Here is a 22,075-nt window from a genome sequence, read left to right on the forward strand (position 1 = left end):
GAGTGGACATCCGGGCTGAAGATAGCTGGCTATTAGTCAGAAAAACATAATTAAACATCTACTCCATGAGATTAGGGGGACTGAATTTTTGAAAAATATTTTTTAAGAGTTGCCTTGGGGTGAATGACAAGAACCTAAACATGGGATGTATGTTTTGCCAAGTTAACATTGGTTATCTGCCTCATTAATAACAATATAAAAAAAAAAAACAGTCTCATAGCTATGCAGATGCTTCATTGCAACGTCTAAGACAACCACTTTTAGCCTATATATTGATAAAATGAAGCCCTGGATATGCACATACTCACCCCAGCACAGGCATGCAGCCCCGACACCTAACGCATGCATTCCTTCACATGACCTCATACAAGGCACGTGCCCCATCTTTCTTATTCTTATAAAAGAGGTGTCCCCTGTCTTCAGTGAGAAGTCAGGGAGAGAAAAGAGGAAGCTCTGTGAAAGCCTGTGGACCTGGGCTGGGCAGGGCGGGGGGCAGGGGTAGCAGAAGAGGGCCCCCCAGTGCAACTGGGGAGCAGGGGTCTGCTTAGAAGCCCCCACACAATAGCGAGGCTGGCTTCAGTGACAGGGTGTCCACTGAGCCCTTGGAGAGGGCAGGGTGTCCCCGGGGGGAGCAGTGCAGCAGCTGTCTGCAGCGTGTGCCCGTCTCAGCTCAACAGCTCTGAAACTCCTGAAGTAAAAGGGGAGAAAAAGCCCCCACAGCATGACTTCTCTGGGGAAACCGATGGTCATGCCTTTTTATGTTGCTTCGTTTCATTATTCCTCCTGAAAGGAAAGGAGTTGTTATATGAAAGGTATTTTTTATTGTGTGCTAAAGTGGCAGTTGTTCAGGCAGGTTCACATCACAGCCTTTGAAAGGTAGCAATTTGTACAATGGTATTAGTCCAGCCATATAAAATAAGGCCTTCAAATAGCAGTTAGTCTGAAGGCAGAAAGAGAGAGACAAAGCCAAGGTACATATTACTCTAACAAATCATGTGTATTTGAAAAGCTCAATTATAAATCAGAAGTTTAAACAACTTTAAAAAAAAAAAAAGGCAAAAAAAAAAGAAAAAAAGCAAGCTTCCATAACTGTTTTTAAACTAGGTTAGCTTTCATCATTTCATTTTTGTTTCTTCTATTTTCTTTGTGCCACTTGTCAAGTGATAGTGAACACGAACTGTTCCAGTTCTTTCTTTTTTCACTAGTCTGATGTCTCTTTAGTTGTCTGGTAAGTACTTACTGAAGAAGTGTTACATAAGCTGTAGTTACAATCATGTCTTCATTAATTGCTTTTAAATTATTCAGCTTTTTACAGATAATGATATGTTACAACATTATTTTTTCTGCTTTGTATGCGTGAAAACAAAACTTAAAAAAACCCCTCTGTCATTTAGAGTTTAGGATCTTCAGTACAAGGACTCTCTTTACACTTCTGTAAAATACAATTTGCATGCTGGGAAATGAATAATAATTTTTCATTTTAAATTTTACTTATTACTTGCAATAATAATTCAAAAAAATCTCATAGACTTGTAGGAGATTTAAACTTTAGAAGTCATAAGTTTATGAAAGACCTTTTAAAGGAGATTTTTACTGCTGCTGGTTGATGTTCTGAGAACTCCCCCTTTACCTTATGATTTCTCTCATTATTAAGCAAAATGCAAATATAATGGTGTGCTGCTTTTGGCTAGGATACAGTTAATTTTTTTCATAGTAACTGGTATGGGGCTATGTTTTGGATTTGTGTTGAAAACAGTGCTGTTAATCAGGGATGTTTCAGTCATTGCTGAGCAGTGCTTACGCAGAGTTGAGGCTTTTTCTGCTTCCTACCTCACCCACCCACCAGCGAGCAGGCTGGGGGGGCACAAGAAGCTGGGAGGGGACACAGCCAGGACAGCTGAGCTCGACTGACCAAAGGGATATTCCATACCATGTGATGTCATGCTCAGCAATATAAAGCTGGGGAAAGAAGGAGGAAGGGTGAGGACATTCAGTGATGGCATTTGTCTTCCCAAGTCACCGTTAATGCAATGCATTAAGTTCAACTGAGATCGCTGAACACCAGCATGCTGATGGGAAGTGGTGAACAAATTCTTTGTTTTGCTTTGCTTGTGTGTGTGTGTTTTGTTTTTTTTTTACCTGTCAAACTGTCTTTATTGCAAACCACAAGTTTTCTAGCTTTTCCAGTTCTCTCCCCAATCCCACCAGGGGGGAATGAGTGAGTAGGCAGCTGTGTGGTGCTTAGCTGATGGCTGGGATTAAACCATGACAAATGGAAGTAAAATATTTAATATTTTTTTAAAAAATAAAATTTTCTATTTAAAAGTATTTTTTCCCAAATATGGAAAAAGAGACTGGTTTTGTTTAGAACAACTCAGAAAAGCTCTTTTCCTGTGACAAGACCATTTTCTCTCCTGCAAGCTCTGAGGAAACTGCAATGCACATATTCCACCCTGGTAATGGTTCCCTTCTAGGTCCATGAAAGAGAGAGAGAAATACATACTGCCTTTTTGTATATATATACATGTCTACAAGTTCTACCACTTTAAATAAGTTTTCAATTCTTACATGCCCGTTGCATCTCTAATGGAGACTTTGCCAATATAAACTTCAGAAAAGTGTTATTACGTAACCACAATAGTTAAATAATGTTAAAGATTGCATAAGTGAAACCTTTGGAGAGAAAGGAGGATTCAATTCAGGACCTGTGCATATGGGCTCATTCTGAGGAAAAAATGTTTGTCTATACAAAGCACAGTATTTTGTACCTCTAATTACAGGACATGAGAGTGATCATAAATGGATTTTGATGCATCTATTTGCACCACAGTTTCAGTAGCCTGGGGAAATTGGATGTTAATCTTGGCTTACAATGTTATTTGATATTTGCGCCTTTTTGCTCAGAGGTAACAAAAGGTTTTTGCATATGCGTACACATGGACATGCACAAAATAACACAAAATCTTTACATGTACATTCTTTTGTATAAATAAGTCTTAATAGTGTACCTTGTTCTTCCCTTTTGCAAAGCCAAAGGATGCGCTACTAACAGTTTTATTTTTAACATTGTCATGTTGGAAAATTAAACAAAATATTCCTTAAGCTTGCATTTAGTTCTCAGAATCTGGAATTTGCTTGAAAGTACAGATAAGTATTACTTTTCCCTTTATTACTATATATAGAATACATTCTTGTTTTATTTATGTTTGTTTATCTAGGTACATTTGTGTTAACAGTAAATTTCTTCAATAAAGGCACATTAACTATCACAAGATAATGAAAGTGTTCTCAAGATGCAACAATCCAACACCTCGCACCAACTTTCCTGCCTTGAAAGACTGGTATAACAGATGGAGCTCAATGTCATGGACTCAATGAACTCAATGAACTTTAGAGGGATGGTCCATAGACTAAGAGAATGATATCTGTGTATTTATGTTAAAAGACAGGAAAGGTGATGATGCATTGGAAAGTGTGGCATGACATAAATGGTATGGTATAAGGGGTGGATACTGTCCTGGTTTTGGCTGGGATAGAGTTAATTTTCTTCTTAGTAGATGGTGCAGGGCTGTGTTTTTGGATTTGTGAGAACAATGTTGACAGCACACTGATGTTTTTAGTTGTTGCTGGGTGATGTTTATACTGAGTCAAGGACTTTTCAGGTTCTCGGGCCCTGCCAGCAGAGGGCTGGAGGGGCACGGGAAATTGGGAGGGGACACAGCCAGGACAGCTGACCTCAACTGGCCGGAGGGTTATTCCATACCATGGGATGTCATGCTTAGTATATAAACTGAGGGGTTGACCAGGGCCAGGGGATTGCTGCTTGGGAACTGGCTGGGCGCTGGTCAGCAGATGGTGAGCACTTGCATTGTGCACCACTTGGGGTTTTTTTCTCCCTTCCCTTTGGATTTCATTCATCTCCCCTTCTCCCTCCTTTTCATTATAACTGTTGTTATTATTATTATGGTTTTATTTTATTTCAATTATTAAATTGTTCTTATCTCAGTCCTAGAGTTTTATATTCCTTTCCAATTCTTCCCATCCCTCTGGGGCAGGGGCAGTGAGTGAGCAGCTGCGTAGTGCTTAGTTACCAGCTGGGGTTAAACCATGACATTTAGGGGAAAAAAAAAAAAATTAAAAAACATCTATTCCTGTATTGTTCCACATTTTAAGTTAATAGATCTCATCCTTTCACTGCTTTTTAATATTACTGGAGGAAAAAACCTACCCAAAACAAAACCCCAGCTTTTCTCTCTCTCTTCTGTTCTGACAGGATTTCTTGACCTTTATTGTATTAAATATTGAACTAAATTTCATGAATAAATGGAATTGGAGAAAAAAAAATCTTATCTACCTTACAGAAAGATAGGGAAAAATAAAAGTTTTATTGTTAAAACTGATTTAGCACTGTAACTCACACAAATATTTACTTCCATTCTCTAACTTTCTTTAAAACTTCTGTAACAGGAATTATATTGTTTTCCTTTAAATTATTTGAAAAAAAGCATAGGTTGTTTCCTCAGATATATGTATTTGAAACGTAAATGTTTTAAAAGACATTGTCTTTATTCAAATACTCTGTTAATATTAGTATAGAGTAAAAACATTTATTGTATAGTTGGTAATTATAAACTTGTCTTTCACAAAGACGAGCCCTTAAAAATAATTTAAAAAATATCTTAACAGTTTTTGCATCATCAAATGTGTAAAATGCCTTATATCACAACTGAAGCTTTTTTTTTCATTTTTTCATTTTTTCATTTTTTTTTTTTTTCATTTTTCATTGTTGGAGAAGCTGATAAAATATGTGTTGAAATTGAGTTTGCCAAGCCACAAATTTGAAGGTTAAGGAATTTACAGTATGTGTGCAAATGCCTGCATTCTTCCAATGGTTTGCAGATTTAGAGTATAACCACCAGATATCTGATCCTGTAACATAACTGTTTGCAGACTCAGGAAACCATCATGCCTCTTAGGGGATATTCTCCAAAACTTACTGAGCATAAACCCCTAGATACAAAGCCTTCATGATATGCTTTCCAGAACACATCCTCAAACTCTTCCTATTCTTTGCCCTCCTTTTCTCTCATTGTTACTACCCAATTTGTAAAAATTAAAGCTTTGCAATGACGCTTCATGCATAATGCATACGCAACTTAAACTGCTGCCCACTTTACTTTTTGAACCTGCTGGCTAAGTTCAACCAAACTTGACAAAGGAATTGGATTATTAAAACTTCTAAAAAAGAGGTAGATTGGTAGAGAAGGAGCAACCTTATACCGGCTGTCACTGAAGATGTGCTGTGACCTCATGCCTTGTTACACACCAGTGACTCCAGTTGAGGCTGTACCCATATAAATGCCCAGGCTATGCTAGACACATAGAAGTTACACCTTCCTGGATGTGGAATTAACTGGTTTAAACACACCAATCTATAAGAAAATTCTGGTAATTCTGGTGTTCAAATAATTTTCCTGTCATTACCCTTCCCTGCATTACTGTAGAAGTCCCTGTGTCCCTTAGCAAGTGCCTCTGATATGGTACCAGGTAAGCAATGGATTGTTGTGTTTCTCTATTTAAATTAAAGGCCCAGTGAGGCCTTTAAATTCATTGATATATATTTGATAATGTCATCATTTTAAAAACTGGGCAAATTATGATTTGTAACATATTGAAAGTTTCATGAATTGCAGATTCCCAAGTGTTCTGTCTTTAGATCTAATTACTCGAGATTATTACATGCAGGACCTTCTGCAATCACAGAGGCTGGTGATCCAGTTTTCTTTCTAATGAAAAACAGTTACATGGCTCAGAAATAATGATTTAGGCTACAAACTGTCCGAGCAGAATAAAAAACCCCTCAGATTAAACAGTCTTTGGGCTGGAACTTCAGTTGGGGGACAGGCAAACAGAAGGATTATTGTTCTGTGTTTGCAGGCAGGACCTAGACTCCCCAGATACAATTGGGCTCCCTGTATGTAGGCGCTGTACAAACATGTAATGAATGGGCTGGTATTCATAGAACTGTACATCCACCAGTGACCAGGAAAGAAGGGAAAGGAGAGCAGAAACATGGCCTGAAGTCATACAGCAAGTCAGTAACCGAGCTGAGAAGTTAATGTAAAGCTCCTGGTTCTCTCTCATCCTCCCTTTTCAATGCACCATTTACTAATCCATGTTGCCTTTATCTCAATAGTAAGATGTTGAGTGCATAGCTGAATAGCTGGTATATCATATCCCTTATATGTGTAGAAAAATTTAGAAGCTTATTTGTGCAAAAAACTTAGTGCCTTGTTTGGTTGTTGGCACCAGGCCTTGACATACTGATGTCCTTAGGACAACTGTAGCAAGCAGGGTGTTCAAGCACCATCATACAGGGTCTAACATGAAAGAAATAGAGGTGTTCTGTAATTGTGATAATGAATGCACATTGGTCATGCTGGTTGAGTTTACTATTTGTTGGAAGATGGTAACAGGCAACAATACAATGTCCTGGGCTACCCTCACTACTGCTTGAGGGTTATTACAGACAGGGCCTGGTAAAAAACTGACTTTTTGGATTGGATGCTAGCAAGATCACTGAAGAAAGTGACAGCTTAGATGCTCACAAAAACTCCCCTGTGACACTAGTGACCAGTAAATCAAAGACCAAGCACCATGCAGAGCTACAAGTTTCCTCCCTCTTCTGGGGACATTTAACCCCATAATCCTCCCTTCCCTAACCACCAGGCTACTGGCAATTAATTTCTCACCTAATACCGTTCTGCCTTATACATGTGAAACATTTTGTTGGAGAAAAGACCAGGACTCAGCCATCACTACTGTCAAGGCAGAACAACTCCAAAAAGAAAACATAAGAAACCTCATCTAATCCTGTAATACAACTGTTTGCAGACTCAGGGAACCATCACACTCATCTAATGCTGGTCTACAGCTCTTCTCAGAATTTAGAAACAGATTAGATTCAAGTTTTTCTTCTAATAGTTCCCTGAAATCTAACCCTAACCAGAAAATATTCCATAAACACAATCTAAATTAATTTTCCTGTGAACAGGGCCTTGTGCTCTAAGGTGTCAGTCCCTCTTCTGCAAAGCCTGTTCAGCTTGGTTTTAGAACACAGGTCTTAGACCAAGAACTGCCAAAAACTCTGGCTAAAAAAATAAAATGTTACATCTTGCTCTAGGTGTGAAGCGGATGTTGGAGACATATAAGGAAATTAAACTGAATCAGCCATAAACTGGTTTGCCTGAACCACCCAGCCCTAACTTGGTAATCCTCACGGACTGTTAAACTCTTGCCTTCAAAGGTTTTCAAAATACATCCTTCTTTCCCCCATTATTAAAATTAATGCAACTTTAACACAATTACTGACTCCTGAAGCAGTTTCAGGCTGCTGCACCAGTGCGGTAATTTTATAGAGAGCTATACCTTAGCTTCTGCCTAAGAATAGCAGCAGCTGTAGAGAAGGAGAAAAAGAAGATCAATGCATCTGGTACCTTCAAGACCCAGGAAGCCTTTCCACAGTTCTAGATAGCCAGGCAAGTAACTACAGTAACAAGGAGCCAGTTCCTCAAAGCACCTCAGCCTACTGGTTACTGAACGCCTCTGAAGAATGTGGCAAATAGTTTCACAGTGGAAACAAATGAACGTCCAGGACTTGTGAAAATGTAGCCCTTAGCATGCCCTAAAAACACTGCCTGCTTCTTTTACTTGGTTCCTAAGCATGGTTCAGCCCCCATTACTATTTTCTCCAGCTATCAGCTGAGAAAGCTACCTAGGTGTTGACATTGAAATGAGCTTTGTTTCGCTAGCCATTTGATTCTGAAACTTAGGCAATTACAATTCTTTTTTCCTCATGTTGTCTTTTGTCTGCCTTTTATTACAAGGCTCCACTTAAATTTCTTTCTCCTGACAGATTCAAGAACAGGTGTTTATTTGCACATTTACAGATTTCATGGGCTATTAGGATGAATTCTGTAACTCTTATTCAAGAAAGTAGTTTATTGTTTTACACCAGTAACTAACTTCTGCGTAAAGATCATTCAAAGAACTGGGAATCTAGGTTATTCCCTAGCACTAAAGCAGTCATACCATTCACTGGTTTATGCCTGATATTCTGTTGGTCTCATTTTCCAATGCTATCTGTTGGAAATCAATCACTTCCAATTGTGGGTTTGTTGTGTTATTGGTTTTGTGGTTTTTTTTGTAAATTAAGGAAATGATTTATACGAGTTGTAGCCACAATAGTAGATGCCCTTGCCACTATTCCATCAAACACTGGCTGGGGCCTTTGGAGAGATCCTTACATAACAACTTGCAACCACCCTAAGCAGTCATATTTCTCTGCAAATTAAATTTCTTTAAAAAGTCTCATTTTATCCTGAGGCTGAATTTCTGTTCCAGTAAATTCTGATCTACAGAGGCATCTACTTCGCATTGAAGCTGATCAGAGCTGCAGGTGACCAGTGCCTCTATAGCTCAGACCCCTAGGCTGGATTTCTCCCGGAGTACGAATGTGTTATTAATACAAGCTAGCTATCTTTGGCTAAAAGCCTAGTGAAAAACACTTTTGTGCTTTTCACAGAAGTAAGATGGTTGATTATGGCACAGACTCCCAACTCTCCTTCTCAAAGGTTTTTGCCTGGAGTTTATTTTAAAACACTTTTTTTTTTTTTTTTTCCTAGGAAAGCCTTAAGTAAGGAGTAAACATGTAAGAACAGGCCCTCAGAAATTTTCTGCTTTTTCAATTAAACAGAATTGAATAAGATAAAGGACAAAAAACAACCTCTCCTTTCTTCTCTAATGCTTTTTTTCTCTGTTGGGATTAATTTTTCTTTAGAAAAATAGAGGCTATAACTGCTTTTGGAAAAAGAAAATATCAAGCGCACCTGAGTTTTTAAACAAACAGTTCCTGCTGTTAAACAAATCCATGGTGAATTGTAGATGGAAGAAAAATCCCTGAAGCAGAGGCAAAAATCCAGTAGTAGTTCACCAGGTTTGTATCTAGTTCTTGCTTTGGTACTAATGGGATTTCTTTGATAGGTTGACTCAGGCAGATAGAAGCAAGATTTAATGAGAGTATGTCCACAGCTTCCTTTGCTGCCTTAGTTCATATGTTTGGTTTCCAGGTTTGGTGTTAGACGTTGCTTTTTAGAGCCTGCATTGCAAAGATCAGAACTGTAATTTACTTTCTGTGCTCTTTTGTGCTGCAGTGCTCAGATTGCACAAGGAAAAGCTACTCTGTTTTAATGTGTACCTGACAGAGATTAATTTGCCAGGAAGTTGGGTTCAAATTAAAGAATAACATTTTGTCCTTATTCTTAGCAACTGAAGATTGCCAAACACACCACGAGATAAAAGAAGCTGCGTGGATAGATATGTTACTTTCTTTACTTGCCAGTTGACAGCTGGATAATCAAGGGCTCTTGAATTATTTGAAATGTTTTATTATTTGGTTGTTGAGTTATGGCAAATGGGTCCCACATTTCTTGTTCATCTTAAACAGCAGTTTCAGTAGGTGATTCAGGAAGAAACCTGCTTTAGATGATCCATTAAGTTCTTGTCTAGAGGAGTGAAATTTAGTGTTGTGCTGGTGTGAGGCACCCTCAGTCCCCAGGGTTAATTGATACAATTGCTGAAAAGCCAAACAGTCAATAATATCAGGCTATAGGAGCTCGATGACAAGCCTCAGATCAAATCTCTCAGCACAGATATATGCAATATTTTGTCAGCTGCATTGATGCTGCATCATGAAAAGAAAGAAGTGGTAATACAGGCAGAGCTGCAGTGCTTTGTCCAAATTCCTGGGGCATCACAGCTTGGATTTGTGATACTCAGAATAGAAATAGCATAAAGAAATAATGAAATAATTTGGTTCTAGTGATCTAAGAAGAATTTGGAAAATAGACCTGAACATATCATCCCAGAATTGCATACTTTAAACATTAAAACAAAACCAAACCAAACCTCACAAACCCCACAATAAAAAAAAAACCCAAAAATCCTTTTCCATCCTCTGATGTTTTCCCTCCGCCACACAATAAAACCTCACTGGAATGAAAAAATAAAAGAAGCCTCAACTCTGCCCATAGAATTGCCCTGGCAATGCAGCAAGTGGTCTACCTGGGAGAAAGGCAGGGAAGCAAGAAGGCAGAGGGCCAGTGGGCAGGTTTCACGGGCAGGGTTGGGCTGGAACTTCATCATTGTCACACTGTGTTTGCAAAACTCTTTGATTTTTGACATGCATGTAAATTCATAGAAAAGTATGGTTAGAGAGCTTACTGAACTAACCCAGTCTTCTGCTTTACTGTCTCTATTTACAGTTTTGTTTGAGATCATGACACCATGAAAGGTAGAATATGAAAGGATGTGTTCAGGAGGGAGAATACATGTGAGAAAGACTTCTGCACTGTTTCTGGATCACTGACTTATAGTAAGTAAAGTGATTTCCCATCCTTGTGAAGAAGCAGCAAGTTGGATTGTGATCAAATTAAATAATTCATATTAAATTTTATTTGGTGGTGAAAGGCTGAATGACATCTCAGAGTATCTAGTTTTCATTCTTAAATGCCAGTTATTTCAGTAACACTCTCAGTGCTGCATCCTCATATTGTCCAGCCCTGCATCTATGATTTATAGACCTTAACATCTCTTTCTAAATCAGCAATGATTTACATAAGCATGGAGAAAGATACACATGCATCAAAGGTCACCCAATGGGACTGACTCACTAGCAACTTGTAAGGACAATAAAGCATAAACATGAAGATCTCCTGCACCCTATGCAATTGCTCCAACCCCTGAGTAACAGGTATTCTACTCCCACCCAAATGCCTCCCAATGAAAGTGCTAGTGAAGCTGATAAACTTCCATAGCTGCATTCAGTCTGACTTAATCTATCAGGACTGTTTGACAGAAACTTCTCATTAAAAAGTCTCCTTCCAGCAGAGTGTAGAACTGTATTGTAAGGCTTTCATTTGTGGGAGAAAAGAATTGCTTCTGCTTCATGCTTTCACTTCTAGCTCAAGGTAGACCTACTAGACCTCTTCTGCTCCACTGGTCTTTGAATGTCAGGGCTTCATTACAATATTGGCTTTATTCGACTTTTTTTCAACAGATTTACTCCTGTGTGCACGTAAAGTAAAGTAAGAATAGAATGAATCTTCCCATCTTCCCCCTTTTATGCCATACACCCTTCTCCTCCATGGTAACCAAAACGTAGGTGCACTCCAAAAGTGCATGTATGTGTCAGTGTATGTATGTTCTTGGTACTGACCATAACAGAATGACCCAGCATATTCTATTCCTTGATACCTCTCACTGGAAAATAAAATATTTTAGTTTTGCAATGGAAATAGAAACCGAGACATCTCTTTGAAACAAACTACATCAAAAGCTCTTGGAGGAAGCAAGGCCATAACACAGAAGCTAAATTAATTTTTCGTATCTGTTCACTGTGGGAGAATCTTTCTTTACTGGGGTGCATCAAAGGTTGTATCTCAAACTGAAGGTTTCAGAACAAAGTTGATATAAAGTACAGCAACCATTTCTCAGGATTCAGCCAAGAGTTCTAGCCTAATACTGAACTAGAACAGCCACATGCAATTTGCCACATCCGCCTTCCTATCAGAAGAATGTAACATGAACTTCTTTAAGGCTTTCATGGGGTTCCAGAGATAGCACTTACCAGAAAAGCCTGACATAATGTGAAAATCTGTAGAAGAAAATCTGACTTAGGTACTGGCTAAAACAATACTGAAGAATAAAACCAGTAGGCATATAAACAAAATATTCTGCTATGGGAAAGTCAAGCAGGATATTTACGCTTCTCAAATCTGTTGGCATTCTTTGAGGAAAGCAAAAAGGGTGTAGATGAATGTGACCCAGGTGGTAACATTAATCTGAAGGGGAGAAAGCTTTTAAACGTCTTTCCCCGAAGACTTTGACTAAAATGGGTAAAAGGGAAGGCATTCTCATGATCTAAAAATAGACTAAAACATAGGAAAAAAGGCAGAAATAAAGCATGACTTTTCACAATGGAAGGAAGTAGGCATCTGTGCAGGGGCCTATTCAATCTACTGTATTCATAAATTATCTAGAAAAGAAGTTGGATAGGAAGAAAGCAGTCTGAGGGGTGAAAACAGAAGCTGACTGAGAACCATTGCAGGGTATGTCTCATTATGAAAAGAATCGGAGTACAATGGCAGATGAAAGTCTGCATCAGTAAAACAAAGTATGGGGCGGGGGGTGGGGTGGGGAGGAGGGGAAGAAAAAGAATTACAACTGGTCTGTAATGGTTAACTGTGAAGTAGCTACTGCCACTCAGGAAAGAGATTTTGGAGTTATAGTAGCTAGCTCTAAGAAAATATCAGCTTTGATGCTAATCAAAAAGGGACTAGGATGTTTGGCATTATTTTGAAAAGTGTGGACAACTGTCATACATGCAGTTTTGATTCCCATCATCTCCTAATGAATACAGTTGGCTGAGGAAAGGGACGTAAAAATGAGACAAGCACAAAAAAGAACTCAACCAACAAAGAAAGACGGCATATACCAAGACTCCTCAGCCTACAGAAGAGATGACTATGAAAACATGATAGTCGCGAGTGACATGAAGTTGTTGAACAGAGAATGATGATTCACCCTTTTCCATAATACTAGAATTAGAAGAAAGCAAATGAAGACATATTTTCACCACGCCTTCAATACTGAATGTAAAATTGATTAGCAAAAGATGTTGTGGATGGGAACGGGTTCAGGAAACAAACTCACTTAGATACAGATTCACAACTATACAGCCTGCTAGCTGCACTCTCCCCTTGGTATTTACTATTGTCCTCTTTCAGAGGGAAGATACCCAGCTCTGGAGTCTTGATCCAGCACACAACGGCTGTTTTTGTGTCCTTTACTGCAGTAGCAGGGAGCCATATATCCTCTGTCTCCTCTAGGAAGCCAGTGTAGTACTATTTCAGGAATTATTCTGCATGCTCTAGACTTTTTTCCCAACAGTGCCTGGTTCCTCTGAAGTTAATCTTATGTTCACAGCAGTGGGAGGCTTCCAGTTTCAATGCAACTTCTGACACAATGCAGCACATTCATGTCCCATTTTCTACAAGATACTGTCTTGTCCTATTTTACATGTTTAATGACTTTAGGATTGTCTCAGAAATGCTTGCAGTGTTGGGCCACATGGTAATGTTTATTATTGCAATTTTTCTAACCATTTTTGAAAAGTAGTTTAGTGCTTATGACCAATGTTGGTCTATTTAAATTTGGAGACAGATTATGATAGATTGCCAAGAAGAAGAATGATATGCCTTTTAGGACTGTTTTTCCTAAATGTAGAAAAGAATAAAAGAATAAGGTGTAATGAAGCAAAAGGATACAGGTAAAACATGAAAGAATTGGGGGACTTTGACCATATAGAATCATTGCATATTAAAATTCCATACCTAAATGCAATCACTATATTTTAAATGTGTTAGATAAGTTATAATTGACCATGTGACCAAGATGGTGCTAGAGATTGCGTAGTGCTGAAAATGATTACAAATACTGTAACCACATAAAATTCAATAACAGAAGAACTCACTTATCCCCAGTGCTAAGCATTTGGATATATTTCACAACAAGAAGTGAGCAAAGACTATATTTTGAGACATCATAATGGATTTGCGTATTATGATAGAGTGTTTCTTGGAACAATAAGAATTTACAAACAGAAAATATAATCCAAAGCAACACAGAATCTGGTAAATATGTATCTGACAATGATCCACACTGTCACAGTAGTTAAAAAGGCAAAATATCCACTACATAACATTTAGGTTCAAAAAAAGGAATTACATAAAAAAACTATGAAAAAGGACTGAAAGAAGCATTGGAAAGGGTAAATGATTTCAGACATCAGGAAGAGTGTTTAGGGATACCTTGACAATGGCTCAGACTATACCAAGATGGCTTACCAAGAAGAAATCACTAGAACAACAAGAAAAAGGTGGTGCAGTTTTAGTAACAGAGGAGGTTAACATAATTAGTGGACTACTACGAAGTTTGAAATTGTGTTCAAATGAAGGAAATATAAAACTGGTGACATAAATGTAGAACTTCAATGGAATATAAAATGTATACAATACAGAATGTATTACAGGGATACATTAACACAATATATTTACATGATATACGTAGCCAGAGATGTTATTATAATATAAAAATACAAAACCAGCAAGTTAAAAGCAAACCCAGCATACTGCAGATCAGAAAAAGGATTTTTGAGGAAACTTTGTAAAATAATTCAAATCTGTTAAGAACATTTTCAAAATCATTAGAAATGAGAAAAGTAGGAAAAGTCCAAATAGAAAATGAGATACCATAGAAGTAGTCAGGGACCATAAAGCTATAGGGAAAAAATCAGAGTAATCTTTCTTTATTGACATGAAACAGACAACCTTAGGTAGATTTCTGTGCCAGAGTCCTTATTTACAGGATGCTAGTTAATGAAACTATGGCCAAAACTGATGTATCACCACAAGAGCCTTTACAATGAATAAATAAATCCTTAACAAACCATCAGCCGAGTTCTAACATTTCTAATGGAATTCCAGGAATTTTAAAGGAATTTAAACATGAAATTGGTAACAGTTTAGTACTGTGTGCAGTATACCAATGATATTGGCCTTGATGTCAGAGAAATAGATATTTTTATAATGCCATTCACGTGTTTTTTTAGACATCCAAAAGTACTTATGGATCAGCAATTTTGATTTGTCTGACATGCAAATGATGTGAGGTCAAAATACATACATGAGTGTATAAACAGATGGAACATTTGTTATAATGAAGAATAAATAATGCCTCACAGATTTCTTAAAATTATCCCCCCAAAAGTCCACGGGAATATGGTAAAGCATGATCCAACTAGTGAAGTGGACTAAATTGCAGTTTTCTGTAAAACTTTAGACAAAGTCCTTCACTAAAAGGTGCTAAAAAATTAAACTGATGTGGTACAGGAGAAAGATCTGCTCATATACAGAAAACTAGGTAAAAGGCAGGAAACAACACGGCCAGAGAGGAGTGGCAGCGTTCCCCAGGGCCAGCCCTCTTTTTTCACCATAAAAAGAGGAATCAGGAGAAGGGATGAAAAAAAGGAATGGCAAAGTTTCCTATCATCTGACAATCAACTTTAAAACAAAAGGCAAACAGCTGATGGACTCAACATCAGGTATATTATTATCACTTAGGAAAGACTCCTGAGGCACTGTTGGTAGGTATTTGAAATCTACGGTACAAAACTCACTGGCAGTCAAAAAGAAAAAAGAAATAATAGGAACTATTAGGAAGAAACAGAAAACAAATAGGAAACCATCATTACGACACTGCATAAATTCATATCCGAAATGTTATGTGTGGTACCAAAGGTACCTATGAAGATAAACAGAAGAGAAAAGTTATATTGTAGCAAGGGGAAACAGAAAACTGCTGGATAACTATGAAACTGAATTGAGGGAGTTAAGGGAACAAATTTTCAGCATTTGTCATGCTATAGGAAGTAAGGGTACCCAATGACAGGTAAAAAAGTTTAAAGCAAACCAAACCTACTGATTTTTAATATTATACATACTTAAATGGTGGGATTTGTTCTGACAGAATATTGTCTTTATAGACCAGTAAAAAAATTATGAAAGTAATGTCAAAGACTATTAAATAGGATAGTCCAGATGCAACCTCTTGTCCAGGATGTCTCTAAACTGCAGACTGCCGAGAGCAAGAGTCAACACCAAGAAAACTTTATTCTATTTTTGGCCTGTTTTTACATTTTTTCCCTAGCCATCTGCAATAGTCTATTGTAAGAGACAGAAAAACAAGACTAGAAATGGACCTCTGGCAGTTTTCTTATGTAAACCTGCCTTGTGTTTTTTGGGATTACATGTAACCTCTCCTTTGCTGTATATGTTTATTTTTTAATTTTATTTGTGTGCATCTTTTCTGCAGTTTTCACAAATTCACTGCAACTGGCTGCCAGTTTAATTAAAAAAAACCACACCAACTCAACAACCAGCTTCTGCTTGATATTATTTCCTTCTCACAACTTAGTACTTTTGGATTTTACTCAGTTTTGTATTACAGAATGATAGCCCTAGACCATCGCTCTCTAAAAGGACACCAGCAACTTGTATTAAATAGTTTTAATTCCTTTTAACTATTCCCTGTTGTCTGACACATTTTCTGAGGTCCTAGGAAATACCATTTCTTTCCTTATTGATTTTTTTTTTTTTTTTACTATAAAACAAAGCATTGATTTTCTTCCTTCTGTCTTGTGTTTCTAATGGTACTTAAATTAACATGGTTCATTTGTATGCCACCTTACCAGGTCTAATGCATCCTTCTTGTCAGACCAGCATCACCAATAATAAAATGTAGGACCCTCCACTTAATCAGCAACCTGATAAATGATGCACCAGTAGCCAAGAGCATCAGTTGGATTCAGTCTTCCTCTGTGCCCTTGGGAAAGTCTCTTAATACAGCCTTACCCTCCAATTTTACGTGTACAGAATAGGGAAACTGTTCATCTATCCCATACATGTTTGAAGATGATAAAGACCTATTAGTGAATGTTACATGTACTCAAATACCTCTTGCAGAGGCACAACACACAATCCCATTATTTGGATTCAGAAGAATGAACATATCAGAGTTTCACTGGCACAACCTCCCTCATTGCTGCAGTAATCAATACATTCTTGAAGCTGTAATGTTCATCCTCTCTTGCTGAAAAGTCTTCTACTTTACAGGTGCTGTTCAGCATCACTGAATAAAATTTGTTTTTACAGAATAGGCAGGATTCTTAAAGTCACTTGAAAAGGATTTTCTACCACTTATTTTGCTTCCTAAGAGTTTCTTTCAGCTTACTTGCTCTGTAATAGCCGCTAAATAGACCAACATTGCCATTATGCCTCGCAGAGTTATTAGATGTACTCATGTTGTGCCTGTTTGCCTAACATTTCTGTGACTCCCCAATACAAATGCTGCTTAACTGTTTACCTCTTGGAGCATTTTGGGGTTTCTGATTTTTTTTAATTTTGTTTTGTTTTGTTTTACTTTAATTCCAGTTTTGGATTGTATTTTTATTTTCTTCCTTAATGTAAGGGGATGCAGATGCATCCAGATGCAGAGCAGGCCAGAACACAAATGTGAAGGGGTTTTGAAACAGTTACAAAGACCACCCGTTGCTCAGGCATTTGACAATAAAGTAAGGACCATTTTATATCTCAGGAGAGGGTTCCACAGACTAACAATTCAGAACTGAGTGCTGGAAGAAGTGTTCCTAATAATCTAAGTGCTGTTTCTGTCAGTATGAGCTCTGCCAAAAGAAAACATTTGCAGAGCTGGATTTTCCTCCGTCCAGGGCTTAGATCCCGAAAGAAGAACTAGTGTTATAGGATTTGTTCATTTGGTACAACTCAAAACCAAATGGTAAGTGCACGAAGAAATAGAATGCATTGCCCATGACATCCCAGATCACTCTTTTAAAGAGAATAGTTTCCTTGCTAGAGAAAGGCAGGTGTAGAACTACACGGTCTAGTAATAACAGCACTTGGAAATCCATCAGGAAACAGGACCTCTGTCAGGCACCACTGGCCTGAAAGTGTTCCTGAGCAAAATGCCAGGACCAGATTTTACAGACCAGACTCCAATAAGTAACTTACTTTCTTAAAGTTAGTGTTTCTAGAGCTGCATTTTCCTTATGCTTATGTTGTGCAATATTGCTATGGCTGACATTCATAACCTTAGGAGTGAAAAAAGAATTCCATTCCTATGGATGAGATATGAAGAGAATGAAGTGCTCTAAGTGACAGAAGAAAGCTTGTTAATGTTTTTCCTTCATTAAATTCTGTATCAATTCAGAAAGGAAGATATTTAAGTGAGATTGGATGAGACTGATCCATTCATGCAAAGCTGCAATACAAAGCATGTTGTACGTCCAGGTAGTAGCTCATTTGTACTCTTCAAAGACAGTTTTGCCAGTAAAATTGAGCATCAGAAGAAACGAGCACCACACAATAGAAAAATACAGCGTAAGTGAATCATTCATACTTGTCAGAATTTGCTGATTCTGTGGAATGTCTCCTGAGCCTGAAATGTGTTCTTGAAAAACTGAAAAGAAGTCTTCAATGCTGCACTCAGATTGACAATCAGTATATTATCTTGCTTTTTTTTGCAAGCAATAAAAAATAAAATAAAAAAAATAGAGTGCACTACTTACAAGTACTTATTAAATTGGTAATGAAAAACCGACAGGCCTAAAAGTGAAAATATCTCCAAACACCCAGGCTACAGCTTAAAGAAAAGGAGTTGCCTTTCTTGTGCAGTAATGCAGCATTGACCATCTGTGCTGGTTTTGGCTGCGATGGAGTTAATTTTCTTCATAGAAGTTATATGGAGCTGTTTGGGGCTTGTGCTGAAAACAGAGCTTATAATACAGGGATGTTTTTGTTACTTCTGAGCAGCTCACACAGAGCCGAGGCCTTTCCTGCCCCTCACCCATCCACCAGCGAGCAGACTGGGGGGCACAAGAAGCTGGGAGGGGACACAGCTGGGACAGCTGACCCCGACTGACCAAAGGGATATTCCATACCATATGATACCATGCTTAGCATATAAAGCTGGGGGAAGAAGAAGGAAGGGGGTATGTTTGCAGTGATGGCATTTGTCTTCCGAGTAACCGTTACACGTGCTGGAGCCCTGCTGTCCTGGGGATGGCTGAGCACCTGCCTGCCCATGGGAAGTGGTGAATGAATTCCTTGCTTTGCTTTGCTTGCATGCATGGCTTTTGCTTTTCTTATTAAACTGTCTTTATCTCAATCCATGAGTTTTCTCACTTTTCCTCTTCTGATTCTCTCCCCCATCCCTCCCCCATCCCATCAGGACAGAGCAAGCAAGTGGTTGCGCGGTGCTTAGCTGCTGGCTGGGGTTAAAGCATGACACCATCTAAGTCACATGGGATGTTTCAGCAGCTGTGGCAATTGCACACAAAAACAATTACATTACAGGCAAGTGTTCCAGAGAGATGTGCAATCTTCAGGGGTACCTGCCATGCATGAGGGAGTGGGTAGCGTGTAATGAAATTCTTTTTAGGATAAGAAGCATTCAATTGGAAAACTATTTATTTATTGAATTGCATAAGGCTGGTAACTAACTGGGAAACTTTTACAGACCTCTGAATTTTTCAAGAGTAGATTCAAATCCAAGAAAAGGCCCTACTGGTAAACTGTTGTGAAACAGGTTTGTGATTCACCTCATGGGAATTAAAATCCCATTGTTTATAAACTGCCATTCACATAAACCATCGCTGATGTTAACTGGCATCCTTAATTAGAGTTCTAGTAAAGACAGTTGGGGCTCAAGTGGCACCAACAGCCGAACAACGTTCTCATTTTGTGTGCCTCAGCTTCATCCAGACAGAAGTACAGGGGTAAGCGGTGTAGTGGCCTGTTGATCTGTTATGCAGATTAAAAGGATTTTTCCGTATTAGTCTGAAATGTTGTTCCAAGACTAAATCCCTATCAATATTTAATTAAAGGCAAGCCATATATGACAGCTTTGTTAATGGGCCATGAAGCACCTCTTAAAAGTGGCTCTGGCTGCTATGCATAAGCCTTGGGCTTTCAAATGTTTCTAGCTGCATAGAAAGCAGCTGTGTTGATGGAAATCTCTCAGCTAAAAAACAGTAAAACTGTTTGAAAATATACCATCTTGTGCCTGCAATGAATGAAGAAATAATACAGGATGTTATAGATCTTTGTCTGCAGCACAAATAAACCATATCTCAGGATAGTAGTGTATAACTTTGATAGGTAGTTGTGAGGGGAGGTAATATTAAAATGACAGGGGAAAAAATGCAGGTGAGTAGAGAAAGTGATGTTCCAGATGTCAGCAAGCTTACCTAAGGAAGTCTTAGTCCTGGGATTGGAGACAGTTCAGGCTAAATGATCTTCTCTGATCTCTCCCGAGCAAAAAGAGTTTTCCCCCATCATACTATGGGTAAACAACACACAATCACAACTTCAGTCTGGTTAAAGTTGAAAGCAGTCAATTCATTTAAAATGAATGAAGTCCACTTGGAACAAACTTCACAAGCTAAAGCAAGAGAATGATGTAGCACAGAAAAGATCAGATTAAAGTGGTAGAGCTTTGTAATAAAAGTGAGGAAGCCTGCAGCTGGGAAGCCAGCCTGTGAAAAGGAAAGGATCAACACTTCTTCATCTGAAGGGGAAGGAAAAAAAAAAAAAGAAGTTGTTACATAACACACTGCAGCAGGTTTGATTTTTATCTCTTGCTGGCCAGAAAACCCCTATGGGGGGGGCGGAGGGGGAGTCACAGTGAGCTTCATCTTGCTGTCCGCAGGTAGGCAGAGCAGCTGGGCTCTGAAACTGAGACCAGGTCTTTTAAATAGGGCATAAATACTTGCATGTTTCAGTGCGCCCTGCAGCTGCCATGTAACTTAGGCAGCTCTGGGAATGTTTGAACTCCAGTCATCTCCCTGGGGTTGATCCATGTAATGCAAAATTTCCCTAAAACTCTGTATAATCTTTGATACCCCTCTGTCTGGTCCTACACTTATCATTTCCATGTTTAAACTTGCATGAGGTACTCAAAGGGCAATTTCATGACTGCTTTCTGCTGTGCATGGTCAGAGGAGTTCCCTTGTTGCTACTGCGAGGGAATTCTGAACATCTTCATACCTTTTCTTCACTTTGATTTTACGTAAAGGGGCTAAAGCAAAGCTGCAGATTAACATGAGAGCTCTAACAGAATGGTGTCTCCTTAACTAGCTAGAGTGCATGTATTTGCATTAATGCTCAGTAGAAAAGACACACATCTTGCAATGTGAATGTGTTTGTGAAATCAAATAACTTCCATTTGACTGACAAACTCTATCCCAAAGAAAGTGCTGTGAATAATCATTACATGAAAGCAAACAAAAGTGCAGCATATAAAAAGCAATGTATTTAAGGCTTGTTCATTTAAGAGACATTGAAACAACAGCAGACATCTAATACTCCAGTTTCACATCCAGTGAAAGACATTTGTACTTTAATGACAGTAAACAATTTCAGGGTACTTTTGAAATGTCACTGATCTTGGATTGTAATCCTCAGAATTACAGCTGTCTTTTATTGCCTAGCTGGTGCTGAGAACTTCATCTGCTTCCATTACCACTGTCATGAACCCTTTAAGTTCACTGAGAAGAAACCGTGAAGATACCATGCATGGAACAATAAGTTATAACTCTTCACTTAACCAGCAAAGCTAGCAGCAGAATAACAAAGTAGTAACTATCTTCCTCCAATTCTAGGACTAAAAATTTGCATAACAGTGGGATTTATCAGTTATTGAGCTTTAATGACAATGGATTTTACAATATGGTGCTTCCAATTTCTGATAGCCTTTGAAATTCCTGGGGAAACGCTCGTGTTCTCAACATTTGTGATATGAGCCCTCAATCAGGGAGCTCAGAAGAAAATCAGGAATGAAATAATTACTCAAATCAAGCTAGGTAGACAATAATTTTATTCTCTTTTATTATTTGACCACTTTCAGTCTCTTAATACAGCATGCGACAGCAGGGCTAGTGATATTTAGTGGATGGCCTGATCTGCACCTATCACAGCAAACAGCAGAGCTCCTCTTCACTTTTGCAATGTACAGAGACACTAAATAATACTTTTTTTTTCTTTCTTTCTTTCTTTTTTTTTTTTTTTACTTAATTTGCTAAAATTTCCAGCTATCAAGTTGAAAATCCCTACAGTTTCAATTGCTCATCCATACTTATTGCATTGGCAGGTCTGAAAATATCACAGCCACTGGTGGACAAGAGGTGGAAAAGAAAGTATTTCCTTGTGTTAAAAAAAAAAAAATTGTGGCCTTTTTCTGAGCAGCATCACACACAAATGTGGCTTGAAGCCCAACCTTCATAAAGGTGAACATTTGTTTTTCTGCTGAAGACCACTTTTTGGACTTGAGAATTAAGTCATCGTGAGAATTGCTCGCAAATGATGCACAACAGATCAATACA

At 38.3% G+C, this 22,075-nt stretch overlaps 1 protein-coding gene across 1 annotated transcript in view; it reads right to left on the reverse strand.

Moving 5' to 3' along the window:
- VWC2 (von Willebrand factor C domain containing 2) overlaps positions 1-20,143 on the reverse strand; it is an 81,982-nt gene extending 61,839 nt beyond the window's left edge. The window contains exon 1 of the mRNA XM_014276156.3: positions 19,943-20,143. The gene's annotated coding sequence lies outside the window, so the exon portion shown is untranslated. The remainder of the gene's footprint in view (positions 1-19,942) is intronic.
- Between the last annotated feature and the right edge of the window lie 1,932 nt (positions 20,144-22,075).

The sequence above is a fragment of the Falco cherrug genome, chromosome 3 (genome assembly GCF_023634085.1).
Source record: "Falco cherrug isolate bFalChe1 chromosome 3, bFalChe1.pri, whole genome shotgun sequence".
In the NCBI taxonomy this organism is placed as follows: Eukaryota; Metazoa; Chordata; class Aves; order Falconiformes; family Falconidae; genus Falco; species Falco cherrug.